Source organism: Eleutherodactylus coqui, chromosome 1 (genome assembly GCF_035609145.1).
Source record: "Eleutherodactylus coqui strain aEleCoq1 chromosome 1, aEleCoq1.hap1, whole genome shotgun sequence".
NCBI classification, from domain to species: domain Eukaryota; kingdom Metazoa; phylum Chordata; class Amphibia; order Anura; family Eleutherodactylidae; genus Eleutherodactylus; species Eleutherodactylus coqui.
This window is the reverse complement of record NC_089837.1, coordinates 178917057-178937140: the sequence shown is the minus strand read 5'-3', so window position 1 is coordinate 178937140 and position 20084 is coordinate 178917057. Positions and strand designations below refer to the sequence as shown.

The 20084-nt window shown below is 42.8% G+C and overlaps 1 non-coding gene across 1 annotated transcript; it reads left to right on the top strand.

Annotated features, from left to right (window-relative positions):
- Positions 1-19700: 19700 nt before the first annotated feature.
- On the top strand, positions 19701-19819 carry LOC136592535 (5S ribosomal RNA). Its single transcript, XR_010788101.1, has one exon. It is a non-coding gene; the product is annotated as a 5S ribosomal RNA (ribosomal RNA).
- The last annotated feature ends 265 nt before the right edge of the window (positions 19820-20084 follow it).

The following is a 20084-nucleotide window of genomic DNA, read 5'->3' as shown; positions in this document are numbered from 1 at the left end:
TAAGATGGACTGTCAGTGGACTTCCCATTTGCCTAGGGAAAGTGCAGAAGACCTTAGGTTCCGGCGAGGGCACACTCTGTGGGGTGTTAACTCGTACAGATAGAGGGTATGGATGCCCGGAAATAAGCCCAGGGAATCCATGGCCTCCTTCTGAGGTGAGGTAGGGATCCCTCCCCTTTTAGGAGTAGGGACTTACGGGCAGTGGGAAAACCCTGACGCAAGGGTGAGGCGAACTGGACGTGTTCACCATTAGGACTATCTCCAGGAGGGACATTGGTGTGGGTGAAGATTAAGGAGTCCCACGCCGTGCGTACCTGTGCACGCTATTAGTATTGTAACATTATGCTAGAGCGAGAAGAGAGGCTCCTGGTGATAGTTTTGATCTACACGTATACATTGACATCATAGGATAGCCAAGGGGGGTACCTGACAAGTTTTAAAAATTAGAGACCAAGTTAAAACTAGAATCGAGTCCATTTTCCCAATCATTAGGGTAAATAAATGTTGACTGGATTAATTATGTTTATTATAATTAACAGCGGTTTATAAATTATACTAGAGACGCCTTATAGGGACCAGTCGACCAATAGAACCTACCTCGACTACGACTTTTCAAAATAGAATGGCACTAGGTACGATTTTAGCCAAAAAAGGGAGTGTCTGTAAGATGATAGGGGAGACTTGTACCTACATTCCAGACAAAACGTGACCCGCAGGTAAAGACGCAGTTGCCATTAAGAGCTAACCTTAGTCTGTTTTCCTCAGTTAGGTACCTAACAGGAGAAGGGAAAAATATAGAAGAATAAGCTTTGGAACATTGTGTATTTAGAACACTGTGATAGGTTTTTGCTAAGATTTTGCTTTATTTTATCTGCAGTGCACTCTGCTTATGTCCACGCAACATGCCGGTGTTACAACGCCCCTGGTCCTGTTACCTTGCCGCCTCTGGAAAAGGGAAGTGGGAATAATCAGCTTGTAGCTCTTTCCTTCCAGACTAATATATATGATCATGCACTTACTAATGAGACAGGGGTTCAGTCATGTTGATCAGTAATTAGATAGTCCTGATTTTGCACTCTTGTTGATGAATCGAGGTAACGTCAAGAAGGCGGGGTTCTATACAAGTTATGCAGTGTTTACCTGAAATAGTGAAAGTCGCACCTCTCCTAACCTAACTATGGTTGTCACCTTTATAGTCATTCTAATTTCTGTTTGTCGTTGCATACAGTGTATTCCGACCCTGATGACTGCCTGGTCCACCTGTCCCACTACGACGTCCAACAAAAGGCCCACTGTCAGCGCAACCGTCGTCATCATGGATCCAGAATGTGATGATGTCGAACCATCCTATACCCCCATGGCAGTAGTAGGCCCAGTCGTCTACAAAACAATGCAAGTCTAGGGTCAGCGGTGGGGGATTGGGGTGGGACGGAGCAGGGCGAGTTTAGTGAAACAGATAGTTTCAAGGGGGGTCTGTGGTGGAAGTCCAGTATTCCAGTATCCCATTGAGCGCATATAGAGAAGAGAACAGGAATCGCAGATCGCAGATAGGTGCGATCTGCGATTTCTGTTCTATAATTTATCGGACGAGCGCATAAAAAGGGCTCATGTGTCCGATACCATTGCAAAGCAATGGTTTTATAAAATTGCCAGACGCATGCGCATGCGCAAATCGCACGAAAAAACGCCCGTCTGACTAAGCCCTAAGAAGAATGTTTTCACATTCTTTAATGCCTTTTTTATGCTGTATTTACAGCTAATGCAGGGAGTGGATAGTAAATGGGAGGGGAATTATATGGGAAAGATTCTGTTTAAAATCTTTTTTTAAATTAATTAATAGTTTTGGCTTTAAAAACAGCATTAAAACTGCATCAAAATGACACATGCAAAAACACCATAAATAAGACAGAACATTGTCATATTTTCAGAATAACATCATAAAAAACAATTACAGAGATTGAAAAACAGCATCAATTAAAAAAACACAAAAAAATAATACTTTTTTAATATCACCATCTGCATGCATTTTTACACCAAAACTATCACTGTGGTGGACACAGTTTGGCCAACCCAAACAGGGCAAAAGACAAAGCAGCATGAAGGCTTGGCATGCAGCAGATAGAGTAAGTTGCACATTTGCTAGATTTATTGCCCTGGCCTGAAGATCGACTCTCTGCGGCATCTTTTGTGGGTTAATGGTAATAGCATTGAATCACACATCTCTATCTGTGTTGCTGCATCATCAGTAAAGCAAAGGAGAAGCTGAACTCTATAAGATTGAGGCCTCATGTCCACGGGGAAAATCAGGCCCGCTACGTATTCTCCATGGAGAATCCGTAGAGGGTCCCTCCTGCCCCGCGGACATGAGGGCTGAAAATAAGAATAAACTTACCTCTCGCCCGCTCCGGATCTTCCCTTCGCCGCGGTGTCATCTTGTCTGTGTCGCGGCCGGATCTTCTTTCTTCGGGCCGGCGGATGTGCAGGATAACGTCGGTGACGTGCCCCGCGCATGCGCCAGCCCGAAGAAAAAAAGATCCGGCCGCGACGGATAGAAGATGGCACCTCGGCGAAGGGAAGAACCGGAGCGGGTGAGTAAATTCCGATTTTGGTCTCCCGCGGATCCGGACGGCTTCCGTAGGCTTCAAAAGAAGCCTGCGGGAGCCGTCCCCGCGGGAGACCCGCACGAAAATGGAGCATGGTCCAGATTTTTTCATGCTCCATTTTTTTAAAATCACTTTTATTGACCATCCGCGGGTATTTATCTACCCGCGGGTGGTCAATGCATCCCTATGGGATGCGGATCCACGTGCAGGAGAAGAGTTAAAATCCGCTGCGGATTTTAATTCTTCTTTTGCCCGTGGACATGAGGCCTTAGAGTTCTTTCCTTTCACAAGCTCACAAAATTGAGTCATCAGCTTGCTCACTAAATCAGAGGGCTGTTGTATTGCATCTTCACAAGTATCCTCACCTCCATCATCACCTGATCCTTCTCCAGGAAGCTCTGGTAATTCATTCTCTCACTATCCTACAGAAAAGAGGACCCAAACTTGCTAGACATGTAAGTATTGCAGCTAACTCTAAAATGGTGACTACATATGTTGTATCCGATCAGCCAGTGCCATCTTAACGCACGGGCCTGATGGGTACTTGTCCAGGGGCTCCAAAAGCATAGGGCCCCCATACTAATCTATGTATGTTAACATTTCAATGCACCTTGTGTCATCTATGATAATGTTGTGTAGTGAGATATGAACTTGGCTCCAATCTGTCGATGCCATGTGTGAAGACTTTAATTTTGTCTCTTTCTCTTTCAAAATACCAATAATTCCTTTTGTGAATTACCCATAATTCCTATTGTAAATTATCCATAATTTCTATAATAAAAAGAGAGATTTACCGCAGAGTGGCTGTTTCATCGGTGTCCAGCACAGATGTAATTGGCTCCCTCATTTGGCAGTTTAGCTGCCTGCATGCTGAGGGGATGCAGCTATCTGCCCTCTTGTATCAGTAAGTATGTGGCCGTTCTCAGTGATTGTTTGATTTTATATTTTTCTCTCTGTGATACATAATTCCTATTGCAAATTATCCATAATTTCTATAATAAAAAGAGAGATTTACCGCCGAATGGATATGTGGATCATCTTGTGAAGCATAGTACATTGTCTTGTTACTTTGAACAAAGAGATGTCTACAGTGCAAGAGAAATGGACCCGAGAGACTTAGTCTTCCGGCTCTCTGGTCTAGGTCGCCAGTCACTAACTCACTCATCCTCCCGAGTTTACTTGACATTGTGCCATGCCTGCTGCATCCTCATATAATATATATTTCCAGGTGAATAACCCTTTAATCAAGTTGATTAGTTGTAGCTGCACAGCATGTTTTTAATGTTTCAACATTGATTTTGTTGGAAGTGCCAATAAAATAAATATATGTTTATTTTCATTGACAATTTAAATTTTTTTTCCTGTGAGTAGTTGTCGCTGGGGCCCCAGTAGACTGCTTTGCCCGGGAGCCCATAATGCTGGTAAGACAGCAGCGTGATCAGCAACACATTATTCAGCAGAATTTGTTTCAGTATAATCACACTCTGTTCTCCGCCCTCAAACCAGTGTCTGAGCAATCTCTTAAAGCTATGCTGCTGGAGTTGAGAGTATCACTCCAGAAAGACATTAATGCTGCTTTTAAAAACATACAGAGTTTACAGCTTTGGGAGACAGTACTTCTCACATTGAATCTAAAATGACAGAATTCTGAATAGCTCATAATAAGTTAGTAGATATAAATAATGCCTTAGAGAAGGAGGTAGGAGAACTGACATTGAAAGTGGCAGATTTGAAAAATTGGTCTCGCCATAACAACATGTGATTCCGGGGGAATACCTGAAACAGTTAGAGCAAAGCAGCTTGCAGAATAATTTACAGATTTCTTTGTTGGGGTCCTTCCAGATACACATCAAATTGATCTGTTAATAGACAGAGTGCAAATACCAAAACCTAAATCTCTGCCTACATCAACATTTCTACCATTTTAAAGATAAAGTGATGCTAGCGGTCAGGGTTGTACAAAACTTTCCAGACAGATTTAAAGACATTTCCATGTCTACTGATCTATTTACGGCAACTCTGGCGATACTTTGCAAATTTGCTACTGCCAACAAAATCCTGAGTGTAAACAAAATCCCCTACAAATTGGTGTTTGCTGTGAAGTTAGTAGTGTTAAGAGAGTGAAAAAATGTGTTTTTGACTCTCCTGCCAAGCGGGCATAGCTTCTCCAAGACTACTTTTTCAAATTTACCCAGAGGAAAGCAAGCTACTAGACTGGAAGTAATTTATATAACTAAGCCGGCATAACATGATGTTATTTTTTGGGAAAGTATGAAGCTATTTGAGTATTTTGTGGTATTAAGGAGGGGCCTTATATAAGTAATTTAACATTGTAAGGGCTTAGTCAGACAGGTGTTTTTTCGCGCGATTTGCGCATGCGTCTGGCGAGTTTATAAAACCATTGCTGTGCAATGGTATCAGACATATGAGCGCTTTTTATGCGCTCGTCCGATAAATTATAGAACAGAAATCGCAGATCTCACCTATCTGCGATCTGCGATTCCTGTTCTCTTCTCTATATGCGCTCAATGGGGCCGGCGGCAGCAGCGCTGACCCCATTGAGAACATATAGTAGGCAAATCATTCTTCTCTGCCACAGCTGTAACAGCTGTGGCAGAGAAGAATGATGTTTGCCCATTGAATTCAATGGAGCCGGCAATACAGCCGGCTCCATTGAAAGCAATGGGCTGCCGGCGAGCGCGGGATGAATTGTCAGGAAGGGCTTAAATATATAAGCCCTTCCCTGCAATTCATCCAGAAATGTGTAAAAATAAAAAAAATATATATACTCACCTTGTCCCGGCAGACGGAGTTCAGCGCGGCCGGACGGCAGTTCTCCTGAACTGCTCTCTGTAGTACTCAGCAACCGGGGATTTAAAATCCCCGCCTGCTGAATGAACTGCCTCTGATTGGTCACAGCCTGACCAATCAGAGGCAGCTCTCACTCACACCCATTCATGAATTCATGAATTCTATTGAAACGCGGCTAGGAGCAGTTTTTTCGGGCGATTTTTCGGCCCCAGTCACGCGATTTGCGGATGCGCATCCGTCATGCGATCCGCAAATCGCGGCAAAAAATGCCCGTGTGACTAAGGCCTAACAGTGTTATGGCACTTAAAATTGTTAAGTTTCAAGTTACAATAAATGTACATATTTCTCATGTTGCTTTGACTAGCAAAACTAACACTGGAACTACACGCAGTGTGCAGTTGGACTCAGGGGTCCTGAGACACAAAGGCTCAGCATAAATAGACTATGTTACAATGTCAGTCCTTAAAGTAGTGAAATCACAGCAGCACTGCCAAGTTTACCACTTCAGTAGGAGGTGAGAAGAGAATAGTTGTAAAGCTCATGAACAGGACCAGACTCCATAGTCCATAAGTGTCAGTCCCATGGTAATAGCAATGAGTAGCATGAAGAGTGCTTCAGTTAAAACACATCTGTCTTGATGCTCCTTTATTTTTCCATAAACACGGCACAATGTGGGTAACAGTGTGGTTCCGATAGCAATCATGATAGCATGTGCATACTCTACATATATTTATTCTTAGCATAAGTGAATTTGTAGGTGTGAAGTATGTATTCAGGTGTCAAACGATTCTTCTTTTTTCTTAGAATATTTTTTATTGAAAACTATATTTGAGAAATTACATAAAATGCAGGTTTATAGTGTGGACATTAAATAGAAACATGCATCAGAATGGTTTAACAACTTATCACAAAATCATATACCATGTGTTCAAACTTCAGTAAGATGAAATGGCAGATCCAATGGATTGCATATGCATCAGTAGTAGGTGCCAGTTGTATAAAACAAAATACATCCTGCTCACTGCAATCACCAGGATCGAAAGGACCTTCCTCTGTCAGCCCAATGATGCTCCAAATCATGCTACTAATGCAAAGCAAAGGCACCAATGCCTGGCAGGAGGTAGCCTAATGGGTTAAAATCTCCCCACTCAGAAAACATAAACATATTGTTCATAGAAAAATAATTACCGTATATACCGGCGTATAAGACGACTTTTGAACCCCGAAAAATCTGCTCTGCAGTCGGGGGTCATCTTATGCGCCGGTAATACAAAAAAAAAAAGTGTAAAAAAAAAAAATCATTACTCACCTCCCCCGGCGTTCTGTCGCGCTCCGGCAGGATGTCGCTCGCTCCTCGTCCCCGGCGCAGCATTGCTTTCTGAATGCGGGGCTTGAAATCCCCGCTTCCAGAAAGCTAATACACACGCCGTCAGCCGGTACAGCTATTCAATGACAGCATTGAATGGCTGTGATTGGCTAAAACACACGTGGCTTCAGCCAATCACACTATTCAATGACATCATTGAATGGCTGTGATTGGCTGAAGGCACACGTGTGTTAGCAATCACACCCATTCAATGATGTCATTGAATAGTGTGATTGGCTGAAGCCACGTGTGTTTTAGCCAATCACAGCCATTCAATGATGTCATTGAATGGATGTAACTGGCTGACGGCATGTGTATTAGCTTTCTGGAGGTGGGGATTTCAAGCCCCGCATTCAGAAAGCAATGCTGCGCCGGGGACGAGGAGCGAGCGACATCCTGCCGGAGCGCGACAGAACGCCGGGGAAGGTGAGTAATGATTTATTTTTTCTCCATTGTAATACCGGCGTATAAGGTGAAAGTTGGGGGGTCGTCTTATACGCCCCGTCGCCTTATACGCCGGTATATACGGTATATTGTTTAAAAACAAATGATCATAAAAATTGCGGAATTGCATATATTAAACTTAACATAGTATATAAGCAGCACTGTGGCTGGTGCAAAAAGTTGGGGGGAAAAAACACAGAATTACAATTTTTTGGAATGTGTTGATGAAATGTGTTGCTCCTTAATTAAATAAAACCTACAAGAATTACTAATGTAACATGAATAGAATGTCATACATTTTAAACCACCTACAGATCACCCCAAGGTCTGTTAATTCTACAGGAAAAGTCCAGAACAGTTTTGGATGTACAGAATTCTGGCTGTAGCATTGTTACAGCTGTTTGAAGTGACAGAAATAATACTGAATTTATAGACATTACTTCAGTCTATGTGCAAAACAGAGTGGGACAGAGTGGATAAGCAGGTAGCAGAATGGTTTGTCATTCTCCTACCTGTACCTTGTCCCAGGAAAGTGTAACATGGAATTTTGTTTGTTATATTTTTCCAATTATTGAAGTGAGACTTACCGGCCTATAGTTACCAGGCTCCCTTCCTGACCCCTTTAGTATATTGGAACCACATTGGCAATACCCTGGTCTTAATAGTGTCCCTAAATATAAGAACTAGTGGTCTATCACGTCACTTAGTTCCCTTAGAACCCTTGGGTGTATTCCATCTGGACCTGGCGATTTGTTGATTTTCCACTTTTTTAACTGGCTCTGCACTTTCTGTTGAATTAGGCAGATGATACTTTGTGGTTTTTTTTTTTTATTCCTGTGGTGAGCTAGTATCAACAGGTAACTTGGTTGGCTGACTCAGGAACATGCCGCACAGAGCTGTCCATGAGAGAAACAGCCCTGTCTCGCATCTATCCCAGCCTTTGTCAGTGACTGCCTCTGTTAATAGTATTCCTGAAACATAATTTAATGGGAAATTGAAGCTGCTTGAATTTGAAAATGTAATCTAAAGGGATGATAGGTATCAGCGGAATAAACACTGTTTCGCCTTCACCACAGCCTGTGAACACAGTTGCCTCAATAACATTGAGTCGCAGGGTTTTTATTTACAGCCTTGTTCCATTGCACAGTATTAAGAAAGTCGACAGGATAGTTTACAGCATTGCCATTGTTAAGAACCAACTTGTGAGTCAACCAACCTGTAAAAAGTCTCACTTCCACCAAGATGTTCCAACAAAGAATGATTTAATTCTAGGGTAGAAGCGTTCTTTGGCATTAACAATGGTCTTTCTTGGAGCCAAGAGTCTGGTTTTTGCCTGGGGTGTTGAATGTCAGGTTATATTTCATCTGTCAGACTTTCTACAGAGTCAGCATTGCTGCACAGGTTGGGTGGGATCTTAATGATGCTATGGATGTTGTTAAGTTCTCCCCTGCCTATTTTTAACAGAAAATCAGCAAATTCCCCAACATTGATGTCACCCCACAGATGAACCCTCATATTTGTAGAAAGAGATAGTTTTTCTACTTTTGGCCAAAGGAAGGAACACTTGAGGCAAGCATTGACCTCATCAGCATAAGTACCTCACAGTATAACAGGTAGAGTTTGTCTGAAGGCTCCAGAAAACAACAATCACTCCTCCCATAAGTCTGTCACTATTAAGAAGATCCCGAGGAGTGCGGTCCACTGCCTCTATGCTGGCTTTATGCGACATGATAAATTTGTCTCACACTATAAGTTTACAGTCTCGATTTAGATTTTATGGCAGCTCTAGTAGTGTTGCAGCGATGCCTGAGGATGCTACAGTGATTGCAATGTTTTTGGTGCTTCTTACTATGGCCAACAACAAATTTATCAAATAGGCTTTTCCAATTCCTCCCGATGTATCGAAAAAAAAGATTTTGTTTAAATTAGATCTAATATTTTGTAATAATTCACGGTAGACACTCTTTTGGTCATCAGTACGTCAGGTTTCATGTTTTGTTACTGTGTTTTTCAGTATTGCAACATCATAATTAATTTGCTTCAGATATTCTCGGTTTTCCAAAACGCCATCAGTTCGTATTGATTCCGGTGAGCCATAGTGTTGTAAGGTTTGACCTTCCATAAACAGAATGACATCTTCCAGAAAAATCGAGGTCTTGTTATAAATCTGCTCTTTATTTTGAATGTTTACATCTTGATTATGTCTCTGCACTTGCCGCAAGATGTCCTCAGAGAAACTGTCTTTGTGAGTCTCCCACAACAGCAATGGCTTTGACACCTGACAAAAATCATGATAGCGAACAGTTCTCTCATCCTAACTGGTGAATCAGACAAAGTGGCTTCTTCCAATGTTCTGTTCCAATGGCTATCATCCTCAAGTAAGCTGAGTGCCTTACATGCTGACTCGAATGTTGGATGAAACACACCGTCAACAGTTTTCAGATGACAGAGAGATGTTGGGACCCAAACCTCACGCGGGAAATCTTTCATGGATTTGAAAACAGAAAGTATGCCAAATGTCTTCTGAACTGCTAATATATTGACCTGTGTGGTAGAGATGAGCGAGCATACTCGTCCGAGCTTGATGCTCGTTCGAGTATTAGGGTGCTCGAGATGCTCGTTACTCGAGACGAGCACCACGCGGTACTCGTCTCGATTAAACGAGCACTGACCATTGAATTCAATAGAGCCGGCAATACAGCCGGCTCCATTGAAAGCAATGGGCTGCCAGCGATCGCGGGATGAATTGTCGGGAAGGGCTTAAATATATAAGCCCTTCCCTGCAATTCATCCAGAAATGTGTAAAAATAAAAAAATATATATATACTCACCTTGTCCCGGCAGACGGAGTTCAGCGTGGCTGGCCTGTAGTGGGTGTGAAGGGGGTGTGAGTCAGACATGCCCCTGATTGGCTCAGCTGAGCCAATCAGAGGCAGATCTCACTCACACCCATTCATGAATTCATGAATGGGTGAGTGAGTGTTGCCACTGATTGGCTCAGCGCAGCTCTCAGCTGAATGACAGCAGTTCAGCACCACAGTGCAGGGGACAGCAGGAGAACACGCGGCTGTGTCCCGGAAGCTGAAGGGAGGTGAGTATCTATTTTTTTTGTTTTTTAAATCACTTTTAATTCATTTCCAGGGAATGGCTTATATGTAAAGTCCTTCCCTGAAAAAGAATTCAGGTGTGCCAGCGGACCATTGTCTTCAATAGAGTCGCCGGCCGCAGCAGCAGCTCCATTGAAGAGAATGCCTGCATTTTTATTCTTTTTTACACTAAAATCTTTCTTTTTCAGGTAAAGGCTTATATTTTTAAGCCCCTCCCGCAAATTCATCCCGCGCTCGCCGGCAGCCCATTGCTTTCAATGGAGCCGGCTGTATTGCCGGCTCCATTGAATTCAATGGGCTAACATCGTTCTTCTCTGCCACAGCTGAGGAGAACGATCGTTATGCTGACAGTGTGGGGGGGGGGTCTCACTCTTGCCACTATTGTGGCTTAATAGTGAGACCTCGGAGCCCGAAATGCAGCCCTGCATGTTGCTCCTCGCCTGCCCTATCCATTTCTGTGTTTTTTACATGACTTTGGTGATTTGCTAAGATTTTCACAAATGAAAACCTTAGCGGAGCACCTGTCATATACAAAAATGCTCGAGTCGCCCATTGACTTCAATGGGGTTCGTTACTCGAAACGAACTCTCGAGCACCACTGAAAGTTCGACTCGAGTAACGAGCACCCGAGCATTTTGGTGCTCGCTCATCTCTACTGTGTGGTATATATTTATTTCTTCATGTTCATTCTCCAGTGCAAACGTGGCCTGATCGTTACTTTTATTCATGTGCTTACAAATGTATTCAATGGACTTGACCGAATTGCAGTACTCAGCATTGATGTGTGCTTTAAAGGTGTTTTGCAAAACAGGATTAAAAGGAACTACCCAGCAGTTATCAAGTACCCAGGTCCCCTGAGGCTTCTCAATAGCTACTGTGAGCCCACCCACACTTGGCAATCTTCTTCTGTGTTTCGATTTCCCATCATCACTAGTCTGCGACTCACTGAGGAGAGGCCTGGGGTACCTCTTGGAGCACTTCCCATCCATCATGCATTGGGAATACATGTTTGTTGAAGTTTCCAAAAGGCTCATGTATCATATTTTGTTTAACAATGTTGTACAGAATAGGATCTTCTTTTGGATTTGGTATCTTGGCACAAATTATATTGTCAATCCGGTCTGGTGTAATTGCATTTTCAAACCACAACAAAATATGAATGTGAAGGGAGACCACGTTTCTGCCATTCAACAGAATACATGGGTATTTTGGGTTTGACTTCCTTTAATTAGCAAACTCTTAATATTTTTAATTTTAAGATGGAAAAATTGACTAAGGCCACTCTCACACTGGCGCTTTTTCTGTGTTTAATGCTGCGTTTTCAGCGCAGCGCTAAACGCTGTCAATCACTGCCATTGCTTTCAAAAGGGGTTCTCAGACAAGCGTTAAAATGTAGCGTTTTTAACACTGCATCTTTCAAGTGCTGTCTGTTCTATTTTCATGTGTTTCTGCATTTAAAAATGCTTTGCCCATTGAAATAAAAGGGCTGCGTTTTCAATGCTGCTGAAAATGCGGTAGAATGTGGTTACCATGTTTTTGACATTTTTTCAGTTCTGGCATTATCAGTTTGCTTGGCTGCGTTTAGAACATTACTGAAAACACAGCTGACAATGCAGTCCAATGCCGTCAAAAACACATGTCAGCACAGCTGAAAACGCAGTAAGCGCAGCGTTAAAAAACTCAGCGTTTTTATAAACGCATGTTTGAGAGAGCGGCCTTATGATGTCATGACAATGTTGCTGTTTCTGTCCAGGGAGTAGAGCTTCAGTAATTTCTGTCCATTTCGGATTATACATAAACGTAATAAATTAGTCTAGACGGCCAAAGTGACGCACATAGGTCATCGCGTCCTGGGTACGTTCGTACATGTATCGTGGTCCTCCAGTCAATGACAATGGCAAGATAACAGCCTGGACAACTGTCTGATGTCTGCATAATTTTTATCAACGGCATCTTTGAGGTAACTTTCTGTTCTCAATGTTTTCTGGTTATTTTAGATTAAATGTAACCTCTCTGTTTATATTTGTGCATGCATGTCCACCAAACACTGGTTAAGTAAGATCTATAGTGGAGTATGGGATTTTATATTGTCTTATCATTAGATGATATACAGAAAAGCTCAAAGCTGAGATTGTTTTGCTAAAGGGCTGTTTTGTGGTAGCATGTACTTGTGGAAGACATATGGAATAGCTGCCTTCTCCATAGCAAAACTTAATTGGATACTGTAAAGCATCATATGATCAATGAATTTCTCTGATTCAATGAAGTTTGCTGTCTTTAGCTTGTAAAACAGCATGCCTATTTTCAAATGTTTGGCCTACTATGACGACTGGAACTTCATTGACTGTAGGTCTATTAAAACGGCCCCTATGAGAATCTACTGGATTTCTTTAAGTATCAATGATTAGTTGAACGTGATCCTTATCACTGGGTAAGGAATATTTAATACTTTGTGTGGGATCTCGTGTCCATCAACAATAATTCATAAGAGAGATTTTATAGTTCATTATGAAATAGATTTAATTTTACATACCAAACTTTCAAGATTCTCATTTTGTTTGTGAATTATAGCGGTTGAACAGAGAATTTCTCAAAAAAGCCTGTTTAGTACGGCGCCATGACTTGAAAGTAATGTGTGTACAAAAAATTATTTCCTTAGACTTTATAGTTTTTGAGAATAGAACTATTAAGTGTATCACATTTTTTGGGAGATTTTTTTGCAAATTTGCTATATCACACACCTACCTTCTTATTTGAAAACTTAGAGTTGAATCCAAGATGGCAGCATTCAAAATGATCATCATCTTTGTTACGTCCATGTGGAGCATTAAAGCGCCACACCTCAGTATGGAAACACGATTGTGTACATTTAAAACTGCAAACACTCACTCAGCGTTTGCACTGACAAATTGCATCTCTCCAGGCAATGGATGGAAGGACCCCTGTCCCTTACTAATCAGAGAAAGTGGGACATCCCTGCCTAAAAGCGGGGTGATTGTCCCGATAAGGACAGCCCCACTGTCTTCATCTGGTGACCTAGCTATCGCTGATCAGGAACCTGGTGAAGATGCGCTAAACACACAGGACATGACACTGTTCACACACACTGGACACAGAACAGGACTGCATATAAAGCACATCTGGCCATCTGCACAGACATACCACACATGTCACTGTTCACACGAACACACACTGTTATGAGAACCCCACAGAACATGAGTGCACATAAAGCACATGTCTGGCCACTTGCACAGACACATCACATGTCTCTGTTCACATCAACATACCAGGTTGTGCATCCAACATGTAACAGGAGCCCCACTCAGAGCGCACATGCATACAGATGGTCAACCATAGCTAGTCCAAGTGTCCTCACACCAGGGGAATAGAGAGTCAGCCACCGTGCTGACATAGGGAATAGTGTTAGGCATAACCCATCTGACACAGAACCAAGACATAAGACATCTGGAGGCCACACCTGTCAAAGCGAAAGAAGGAGGGGGAATCTGCAAATGATACGGGCAAGGACTACAGATATCCAAACCATCTTAGGGAAGGAGAGAGACACTTCAGACTAGCACTAGCATGCACCACACCAGCTCTTAGTGGGATTAACGCAGAGTGAAACAGTGAGGCACTAAAATGACCAGCAATCTCCCCACGAGGGGGATTGGCTGGTGGAGAATACCACACCCAGTCAGCTCAATTAACCCCTATCTGTGAAGGTGTGCACAAAGAAACTTGTAGAATCACGGTTCCCAGGCACACAACCTTAACAATGTTGGTGAAATGGCCTAGCAGGTCTTCCTCTTCCCCTGCAGCTTGTATGCAAAATTGGAAAATAGGATCACCGTCAGCCCCACCATTTACTTTTTATATGGGTATTTCATACTTTTGAGACACTCTGAATACATGAAGTCACTTTTCCAAACACAAATTCAAAATGTCCCAAAATTAGGACTGCATCTCAAGTTTTCTTCTCTTTTTGGCTTCTCTACACATTTGAAACTGAAACATATGGAAGAACCAGCATGTTTATCTACAAAATGTTTAGCTCCTCCTGAAATATGGGATTCTTATTTTTCAATTCCTTAAATGTGTTCCGCCGATCTGGTCTTTAACTTTCTAACCATGCAGGCAACATTTAGGATGGTACATAAAGCACAATCAAGACAATTCCCTATATAGTGAGATTTACAGTTAATAAAGCTTTTAATACAAACGGTCCTGTCTGTGTTTTTCATGCTACTAACAGAGGTTCTATGAAAAAAATCTGTAAATGTTGCATCGTGCTCCACTGCACACAAAAAAGCTATTCAATGAGAGCTATGCTGTGTGTGCTTTAACGGCAGCAACAAATTCACTGCAATACAGCGTATTACCTAATGTTCTACCACTCTTAGCAACACATTTAATACCATTATCCTATTATCTATAGTTTTCTTCAAAATGTCATCCTGCAAGAGAACTGGAAGATATTTATAAAACGTCTTTTTAATATCCTCAAAATTCCTGTGGAGAAGACCAAATCAACTCTATTGCATACATCTACAGAATTTCAATGACTATGTTGTTTGTTTTCATAGCAAAGCAAAACTTCCCTAGGATTACTTTGAACCTGCTAAGCTGTCCTGTCCAACATCCATTTTACCCAGGTTCCTTCACCAACGGGGATAGCACCAAAACGTATAGTTACAGAAATAATGTAAAAAAAAAAAATTCCCCTTAGGCCTTAGTCACACGGGCGTTTTTTGCCGCGATTTGCGGATCGCATGACGGATGCGCATCCGCAAATCGCGTGACCGGGGCCGAAAAATCGCTCGAAAAAACTGCTCCTAGCCGCGTTTCAATAGAAACGGGCCGGAGCTGTCCAGCGCAATACAGTCGACTCCATTGAAAGCAATGCGCTGCAGGCGATCTCACGATGAATTGTCGGGAAGGGCTTAAATATATAAGCCCTTCCCTGCAATTCATCCAGAAATGTGTAAAAATAAAAAAAATATATATACTCACCTGGTCCCGGCAGATGGAGTTCAGCGCGGCCGGCTGGCAGTGGGTGTGAGTGAGAGCTGCCCCTGATTGGTCCCTGCGCTGAGCCAATCAGAGGCAGCTCTCACTCACACCAATTCATGAATTCATTGCAGGGAAGGGCTTATATATTTAAGCCCTTCCCGACAATTCATCCCGCGATCGCCGGCAGCCCATTGCTTTCAATGCAGCCGGCTGTATTGCCGGCTCCATTAAATTCAATGGGCAAACATCGTTCTTCTCTGCCGCCGGCCCCATTAAGCGCATGTAGAGAAGAGAACAGGAATCGCAGATCGCAGATAGGTGCGATCTGCGATTTCTGTTCTATAATTTATCGGACGAGCGCATAAAAAGCGCTCATGTGTCCGATACCATTGCAAAGCAATGGTTTTATAAAATCGCCGGACGCATGCACATGCGCAAATCGCGCGAAAAAACGCCCGTCTGACTAAGGCCTAACACTATACTTTAAAATAAAAAAAAAATGTTTTCTTGTATTTCTACATCCATAATAACCTGTACTATAAAACATTGCACTATTTATCCTCCAAAATTAACTCAGTAAAAAAATATAAAAAAACAGTTCCAAAATAGCCATTTTCTGTTCTTCTCAATTCCCCAAAACATAAAGAAAAATTAAATAAAAAGTTGTATGCACGGATACAGCAAACTTTAAATTGTATGTGATAATTTTCTATGACAAGTTATCTCATCTTAACTAAAAAGCTATTGTTTTCTTATCTTAACCAAATAAAATTCATTGCAAAGCAATAAAAAACATAAGCAAACTGTGTCACAAAACTTACATAACCAGTTAACCAAGTTAAAGGGGTTGTCCCGCGCCGAAACGGGTTGTTTTTTTTTTCAACCCCCCCCCCCCCCCCCGTTCGGCGCGAGACAACCCCGATGCAGGGACGTAAAGAAAGCTTACCGGAGCGCTTACCTTAATCCCCGCGCTCCGGTGACTTCTATACTTACCGGTGAAGATGGCCGCCGGGATCCTCTTCCTCCGTGGACCGCAGCTCTTCTGTGCGGTCCATTGCCGATTCCAGCCTCCTGATTGGCTGGAATCGGCACGTGACGGGGCGGAGCTACACGGAGCCGGCATCCTGCACGAGAGGCTCCATAGAAGAAAGCAGAAGACCCGGACTGCGCAAGCGCGGCTAATTTGGCCATCAGAGGCCGAAAATTAGTCGGCACCATGGAGACGAGGACGCCAGCAACGGAGCAGGTAAGTATAAAACTTTTTATAACTTCTGTATGGCTCATAATTAATGCACAATGTATATTACAAAGTGCATTAATATGGCCATACAGAAGTGTATAGACCCACTTGCTGCCGCGGGACAACCCCTTTAAGGTCTGCTACATCTGTACCTCAAAATGATGCCAATAAAAACTACAAGTTGTTCTACAGAAAGCAAGCACTCATACAGCTCTGTTGACAGAAAAATTAAATAGTTTTGGAATGTAGCACCAGACAAAGAAAACATTAATATTGTGTGGTGGAAGTCCAGTATTTCTATATTTTGGATCGGTGGGCTTTGGCAGTAGACAGTTGTCAATTTAACATTCTGTATACATATTTCTGTCTTGCTACAAATATAATGTCTTGCTACAAGTTATGCAATAGGTACTTCCGCTTATATGAAATATCTGTTTTATAAACTCTGCTGGATGGGATTTAGCACGCAACCAAGATATAAATATATCTGTTTGTCCGGTTGCATGGGTGATTAAAGGAACTAGGAAGTAGACAATGAACCGAATCTGAGACAAGCTTCCGCTTTCAAGTTACCGCGAAAATTTCCCCAGCGACTTTACTGGAAACGTATGCAAATAACATGGGAGGTTTGTGCAATTTATAGTTCATGATGTAACATCCAATCATATCGAAGGAACCCCACGTGGCTCCAAGACAACCCACTCATTTCATCCACCACCTGATGGCCAATCACAGATGACCGGAGGATGGAAGAATTGCAAGATGCTTATCCAATAATTAAACAATACGTTGTATGCATGTAATCTTTGACCTGCCCAGATGGGCGGATTTGTTAAACTCTTAAAATAGACTACACGCCGATCATTAAAGTTAGAATTGAGGAAGCTATGCATGCTGAACCTCGTGTCAGTGTGGGAACTTCTTATGCGCATTATCAATTCAGAATTAATATGGAGGGCTGTAAACATTCCAAATTGAGTAAGCCGTGATTCCGCAAAGGAATTCTACGACAGTGGTGGCCCGTACGGGGAGTGATCGACAGGTTCCATAGAATTCGGACAGAAGACACGGACATATGCGACCTTGGACTTGGTGGGCCCAAAATATCATCAGAACACGGTGAGATAAATTAATTATCTATACCTGTGTGGCTAAGTTCAGGCTCGCCTATGTGCTGTGTCAAGGCCGAATGATTTGGACCCGATCGACAGGTACTTCTTTAAGTCTCGATCACTCGATAAGAACCTGTCATAAGATATAAAGGAATGTTTACATGCCTGTTGTCTTGAGAGTACTAGTAAATTGGTGACATCAATAGCTGCCCCCGGGAGGGCCTGTACGGGGTGTTTCCACTCCTGAGGGAGGAGGGAGCCGTTCAGGTGGCCTGTCGCAGAGACTCAGCAGTCCTGAGGCCCGTTTGTAGGGTCCAGGGAGGGAGAGACTGCCAGAGAAAAGTCTGATATGGGATTTCCGCTCCTGCTAGGCCTGCTTGTAGGGTCCGGGAGAAGGGAGCTGTCAGACACGTATCCCGAGGGGCAGTGAGACTAAGCCAGCCGTACTGGTGCTCTGTCTATTTGTGTGTGTCCACAAATATTTGTTTATCGTGTAAATGTCCACGAGTAGATCCCTCCGTCTGAGGGTAGATTGATAAACTGTGTAGCGACAGAAATGCTAGAGACTCTAGGGCGGGGCATACTGTGTCCGGCGTCTGAGGAGACTTCTATAATCATAAATCTGGCAGCCATGATTGAAATTGAAAGGCAGCAAACAATGTACCGAGGTTAATTCTTACACCCTCCAGAAAAGTCTGGAAGGGGTGGAGAGTCAAGTTATCATTGATTAATCAAGCAATCTTTCTGTGTGTCCTACCTATATAAAGTTAGTGTGCTTGTTTGTTGTGTAGAGCTAATCCTGCTGAGTTGTTATATAGGAATAGTTTGTTTGTCTACAATATAGAATTAGTATCAGTCCTGCTCAACTGTGCCCGTAATTGTTTAGAAAGGAAAAAAAAAAAGCTGCTAACTACATTTAAAAAGAGGAAGTGGAACTCTTAATAGAAGCCGAGCAATTCCTGTGCTGTAATAAATAACTACTGTTGGATGTTAAAACTACTGCGGATGGCCTGTTATGTAACCTAATCCTTCAGACAAATACATCCGTCATACAAATGTAAAAAGTTATATGCCACTCACATCCTGAGGGGGCTCTTAAGAATACAGACTGCGTAGCCCACCAAATCCCAATACACCGTGCCCACAAGAAAATACGTCTATGTTTGCCAAGTCCCCAATAGGTGTTTAGTCCCCAATTCAATTGTAACCACATACAATGTTAGGTGGTCACCGCTGTGACAGAAGTTACAACATAATCTATGTGATTTATGCATTAGACGTTAGAATTTCTCTAAGTGTCAGAAAAGAGGAAGTGAAGGTGGGCTGCAATGGCGTCTGTATTAATATACAAAGACACCAGCTTAGTGAATAGAGAGAATTGCAGTACATTACCAATCAGATGGAGATGCCCGGCATCTAAGACTGCATCTGCCCGGTCGCCGGAAGTCTGACAAAAATTGTTGTAAAAGTAAAAATTAGCCACGTACTCCCGTTATCTCCCTTATAATCCTGTCGCTGGGCCGTCACATGAGTAAGAGACCTAAAAAGAGGAAGCTACTTGCCCTGTAGTCCCAGCACAAGTAACGTATATTCACAGACAATATAAAATAGATAAATAAACTACAGTAGAGAAGCCAAGGAATAGGAAACAAGGAGGTAAGGATAAGGCCAGGTATCCACAGGAGGAACGGGGCAGATTGACCCGTAATTTGTAAAATGTAAATTGTGTGGTGCATAAGACTTTATCTTTATTGAGTTGTGATGTGTACCCAAGGACTGCCAAACATTGAATGAGGGAATAAGGAAGTGATTAGCCACACTCAGAGGGGTGGAGCTAGATGATGCAAGAACACGTCTCTTATCCAAGGAGGGGGTAAGAATCATAGATAGCCAGAAGAAAAGGTTTGTTTTTTCTCCTGTCCCAAACTCAGCTTTCCACGGTTCCTGACAAATTATGGGACACCTACAAGACAGGCATAGGGAAATTGAATTCCCCACCGCCCGTCCTATGGCCACACCACCCTGAACACGCCTAATCTCGTCTGATCTCGGAAGCTAAGCAGGGTCGGGCCTGGTTAGTACTTGGATGGGAGACCGCCTGGGAATACCAGGTGCTGTGTGCTGATGCTTTGGAAAAAACTGCCAACCGGCCACAATTTCACTGTTAATTTCTCTTGCAGAAGGCTGTAGGGCCTGGAGGCCTCCAAGGACTAACCAAGTTCTGCAGGCCATACCTGTACATACACCCGTTGCCAAATTCCGCACCTTTCTGGACCTTGTTTCATACTGCCACCTATACGACAGTATTGACACAAAAGCACGGAGGACAACCACAGCCATGAGGGTGGATCCAGTGACTTGAGGAGCTCCCTCATCTGCTTTTGCAGT